The sequence below is a fragment of the Argopecten irradians genome, chromosome 1 (assembly GCF_041381155.1).
Source record: "Argopecten irradians isolate NY chromosome 1, Ai_NY, whole genome shotgun sequence".
In the NCBI taxonomy this organism is placed as follows: domain Eukaryota; kingdom Metazoa; phylum Mollusca; class Bivalvia; order Pectinida; family Pectinidae; genus Argopecten; species Argopecten irradians.
The window spans coordinates 64,129,012-64,135,216 of NC_091134.1; positions in this window are offsets into that span (position 1 = coordinate 64,129,012).

A 6,205-nucleotide genomic window follows, 5' to 3' on the forward strand; every position below is an offset into this window, starting at 1 on the left:
TGGACTCAACGCTCACTACAAGAATTTAGCCAGAATCACTAATAATGGGTGCTAGGGCAATATTTTTTCTTCTCTTATTTCTTAAAAGAAATATTTTGTCACGTAAACGGTGTTAGGCCAATGAAGTGCTCACACTTTTTTCCGAAGACGAAGTACATGTATGTAAGTCTAGTTAGTAAGCGGGTATTAAGCTAGCGAAGTGCTGAGAATTTTTTCCAGAGAGGAAGTATAGCCCCTGTTTCATCCTTCACTGAAGGAATATCTTAACCTTAATAACTCCTTAGAAAAGCATTACAAAATTTAAGGAAGTTTCTTAGTTAATAAAAAACATTCCTTAAATTCTGCAATGCTTCCCTATGGACTTGTTATGTTAGGGAATTTCCTTAAGTTAACGGGTGTTAATGAAACTGGGGCCTTATTTGGGAGATAATAATCCGACAATGTTCCCACTGCACCTATTTTATATGAGTGGATAGAAAACAAATCAGAGTAGAAATTGGGACATTCGAAAGGTTCAAATAATTGTTCTTGTAAATCAAGATTATGAGAATCCTAAAATATTTTCGCCCGAGTCTCAAACCAAATCAGGAAGCTAATTAAACAGGACCAGTTGATGTGTTCTATTTAGTTAGGTAACCAGGAAAATGCGTTTCATTACCTGTCTTATTCTGAACAATTTCATTAAAATAACTGGACGTAGTCTGTCTGTTCAGACTCATTAAGTGACGAACATTAAAGGAAACGTTTTAGATTTTACAGCTCAGATAACGATCGTTATTATCTTTGCTCACATTATCTTGAACCATTTTATCACTTTTTAACAACCATGGTTAGTTTCAATCTGTGTCTATTCAAAGTTAATTAAGCAATAAGATTATTATATAACATTTACAGACATTTCAGACTAATTTTAGATAATAGATGGAGTTATTGAGGAATATAAGCGATGATTAAAAACCTTTGGGTACAGCAAAGTATGTAGAAACAGCCTTAACCAGCGCGATAAAAAGGTTACGACCGTTAGAAATCATTCATAGAAACACGATGCTAATTCAATATATAGATTTTATTTGCGCTAAACTGTTGAAACAGACGACATTAGCAGCTGTTGAAGTGATGAGAAACCACAGAAACATGTCTCAGAATCAATATCAAATCCCTGATCTACAGAAAATAGACACGCCTTCGTGCGCTTCTATTACGTCATGCCAAGGCCATTTAGTGTATTACATTGCGATTGATTCTTTTTAATTTTTAATCACCGTTACATCAAGATGATGTCAAACCTCCCATATTCAATTTGACATCTTAAACCATGGATATAAACCCCTTGTACTTTTTAATACGGATTCGTTGTATTACAAATTGCGGAGTAGTGATTTTGATACTTTTTAAAGTGAATGCAGCACGAACTGACACCATATCATTAAATGTGTGAATCCATCCTAACGGGACAAAGCGTTGTCGATTCATTAATCCTTGTCTCTGTTCATAATGTCTTATCATATTTCTATTCGATAGAAACATAATCTTGTATTTTGTCATTTACACTTTATCAGTTTTCCTTTTCCTTTTAAACACACATTCTTTGAAAGTTGAAGTTACAGTTATTGCGAACTGAACCAGCACCTAATCGTAAAAGCGTGGGTTTATCTTTGGAGACACCTGTAGTAGTTATCGTAAAAAGAAATCTAAAGATTACCCAGCGAAGAGGCTTAAGTGTATTTATCAATGTGACTTAATTGCCACGCCAGCAACCGTTCAGAAATGTGCAAGGACCTTGGTGACGGACCGTAACTGGCAGTGGTGGATTACGTCTATCGGGAGCATTGACGTTTCGGCACTAACAAATTCATGTGACGTAGTCTATTCCGTTATCTACATCTTTTTATATTCAGTAATTTATAGACAGACAGCTTCTAAAAGATAAACACACTTGCAACTGGCACTAAAATTCATTTTACACCAACGAATCATTACTTTTTGCACATCGTATTAACAATCGACTTCGCTTACGATGAGTAAAATAACATTTTCTTGGTTGACAAAACCTTTATACTACATTCCTCTTGCACGTGACTACGAAAGAAGCAGGCATGTTGGACTAACCTATGAAAATACTGGAAATAAAGTTGACCGTTTAATTAAATGTGACTTACAATTGCCAAGTACATGCATGATATCAATTTGAGGTTATTCATAAACGTTTATTTAGTAGTATCTGACAGTATCGAATGGATAAAAAAACATATTGCCTTTACAGCGAGATGTCTCCCTATGTTGCACGAGTCAACAGTATCATCAACAGCTGTGTTGGTGTGGGTGTCACATCTAACAGACGGCATGGCCAGGCATTAACACAGACCTCGTTAAACGGAACCCAACATGATCACCTTTATCCGAGACAGGCATTACCGAGATTCCACAAAAGACTAATTCTGATGAAGCCCTAGTCGTTTATTGATTAAATCAGGCAACGATTCAACATTAGCCTTTTTCAAACGACAGCGAAATGCTGTGTTTTACGCTAGACTTCATTTCAATTTCACAACTGCGAATCAAAAAAAAAAAAAAAAAAAAAAAATCTGAACCTCACATTGTAGGCAGAAGATGGGAACTCAGAAGGCCCAAGAAGTCATATCAGTCGTTGTTTTAACATATTTGGGTAAAACTGACATACTGTGTGGATCTCAACATTAAATCTTTCGTTCGGCTTATTTCAAAATAATGCTTAAAAAAGAAAAAGTGCATGCCATCACAAAGCATTGTTTAAAGCATTTACTAAACAAAAGACGGCACCAAAGATGTCTAGGGAATAAAAATAGGATGTTCTCTAGAATGAATAAGGTTGAAGCCGCTCCCGTGTTTTAATATGTAAATTATACTTTTGTTAGCCGTGCGGCTGTAGCGATGGCATTCCGTTCGCAGAGTATTCTACGCACACTATAACGCGTTTTGGTATGAAAATCACGTGGTGGCGTACGTCATTACGAAAATATGCACGTGCCATGGTGTCGTCTGCCCCGTAACTAATGTAAAATAACAAAACACCATTGTATTTGTGTTTCTTTTAACAATGACATGCAAATTTTGAGCATTTCAAAGTAGTTTGGGTGTTGTAGCTTTGAATTTGTGTTTGCCATTAAGATTTATCTTCCTACAGGCGGATATTGTAAAGAAATAGTCTTGAAGACAGGTATCCTTTCTGAACAGTGACGCCTTAATTAATAAAAAAATGTAAATTAATAATATGGATAGTTATCAATTTATTTACTAAACATAATTCTCAGTGTATTCACCCGGTTATGTTGTGTTGGTAAAGAACCTCATTGCAGTAATTCAAAACGTCATTTCCATCTATACAAGCCAAGACAGGCTTCCTTTTGATGCAGATTTCAGCCAAAGTTCAGTCAGCCAAACCAGGCTGTTTACCCCGGGCCATGACTTAGACGGTAACTACGGGATCCGTGTTTATGGAGCAATAGCAATGCTATCACAAGACGCTCACAGACCTCGTTTATTGCATCAAGCTGCAACGACCAAAAGGTACAACTGAAATATTATACAAGCATGGCTTGAATAATAACTTGTTACGTTTGATAATTGGAAGCCAACGCTTCGGGGATGTGAAACTGATATAGAATTTGTGTAAATATAGGTTTGTCATTGCAGATGTTATTGACAGACACAGCGTCATTTGTATCGAGAACGGCAATGAAACCATGTATAGTGTTTCCTGTATTGCAACTTGGCACAGTTTTATATAAATCATACAATGGATGACGCAAAAGGGTGTGGTGTCACGGTAGACGTTACTATGGTTTTAACGTTGTCATTAGCACGGGTCCAATTTATAGAGCGTGGCATTTCTAGAAAGATCTACAGCAGTCAATGAATCGTCTTGCACTTATATTTATTAGAGATATTAAAGAGCGAACGGTTTCGACGATTACCCTATCGTGTGTTAGTGATAACGGTGGACCGTCCTGGAATTCACCTGTCAAGTCTAGCTCCGACATACGAGTTCAGTCAATGTTATTAGGTTAACACATACAAGGGATGGATGTTGAAAGCAAACTGTACGAACCCTACCGGCGTACATTATTTCTGTCTAAAACAATTAAGGCAATCCGATTATCTGGCGGAAATGGTCGATTTATAAACCGTCTCTTACACTAGTATCGGTAATGGGTGGCTCTCAGTGTGGTCAAAGTGAACATGTGGACAGTAATGGCAGATAGAGCCGGATATATCGCCACTCTGGCTCCGATTTTCATCGTCATTGTTATCAGACGTTGGGATGGAACATACCAGCGTCAAATGTCGTTTCTGCAATGAATCATTGTCCAAACACATGTACCTATATGGAAAGGTTAAGGAAAGCATAGGAAAATATGTTTATAAGTTCAAGGCCATTCTGTGCAAATTTGTGTACTGAACATTTTCGTATACGTGGAAAAAAATATTCATAGAACGCAAACGCCAACAATTACAACAGCTTCATCAGTGGATGTTATCGGCCGTTTGATTTTCTGTCTAATCTGATATGCAGAACATGGACATTGAGTAATTATAGTAAAATTCTGAGTCCATAAGAATATGGTGAAGTCAATTTTCAATGACTTGTCCTCCTTCTGACTTCGCTGAGTTTTTTTTTTCTAAAGTCGTGATAAGCGAATCAAAACCGCAAAGCATTTGTCATTACACTAAGCTTATATTCTTCAATCACCGATAACAAATCGAAAGTAAGAAGTGGTCTTCCACACATGTAGTTATAGTTCTTTTTTGTTCTGGTTGGTAAGAGACATTTGTTGTTTTTTGAACGGCTGCATCAAAATATGTTCTCGAACATAATAGATATTTTTTTTTATTACGCATTTGTTAGGTAGTATGATGGCAATGACGTTCTAGATTTAGTTGCACGGCCGCCTGATAACTCAATGACAACGAGACGTATTTTATCGCCGAAATGTCCGCTGTTCTATAAAATATCGGCAAGTTGCATTCCAATCGTACAACAGAGAGGAGATTACGACTGCCAGAGGACAATATATACATACATAGACTCCTGATTAGCAATTACAGTAAACTTATACACGTGGATCTTGACTATCTAGAATACTTTCATCTGATTATGGATCAACTTTTCATGAAACATGAATATAAACGTTGTAAATAGGTAAATTATGGCTCTTATCTTTATAAGACTCCGCATTTGATGACAGACGATAATGACGATTGGTAGCGATCGATAGAATGATGGCACGAGTTTAGTGTAGAATATACCGTATACGATATGACATCAACAATATATATACAAGAGTACCTGGTATATCAGAAGGCAGTCCTGTAAAAGTCATCCTTTCATATGTTTCAGCGAAACGTTTACGTACAAATGTATGTGTTTCATCACAATGCAATCGCAACATCAGATTGGACATTATCCATACAGCACGTGCAAAACGTGGGCAACGCAAAAACCCGCGAAGAGACGATAAACCTTAACAACGTTTAATATTTATATGACGGGTAACGAGAAACTTGTGATAATCTTTTCTCTGGTTCTACTTTTCTATCTCAAAAAGACAGATTTTACAGATTATTTGCATGTGAGAATTCCCTACTAAGACTATGAGGGAGCGCTGTATGTTGGTTATGCCGGATAGATTGTTTTGTGATTTTGAAGATTCTAATCAGACATTAATGTTCTGATGATAAAAACACCACAAATGGTTATATTTATGGTTAATTACATATCTAACATACAGTTATTCAATATATTTACCGCAGTACTCGCATAACAACAAAGTATTAAGTGTTGCTCTTTAAATAATATTATTTATTGGTATATTTTAAAGTGAACAGTCGGGCAAGGATGGCTAAAGTCGGTAAAAATGGTGTGAATGTATCCAGTATCATTTCTTATGAAATAGAAAAATAAAATCTCTCGCCAAAACTGTCTGCGTAGGAAGAAATTAATTTAAAGAATAGGAATCCTAAAACGTCCTCCCGGCTGACTATGTCCGTGGTTACATTTACACGCAGCCTCGCTTTCAATGCTTTCAACTTTCCTTTACTTTAATGGTCAGAACTGGAAAACTTAAGCAGAACTAGGCCATCGTATTAATATGTGAGAACTTTTGAAAGGCCAATGAACGCATTTAGACTGGTTTTCTTTGCCCGACTATTCACTTTAACATCTCAC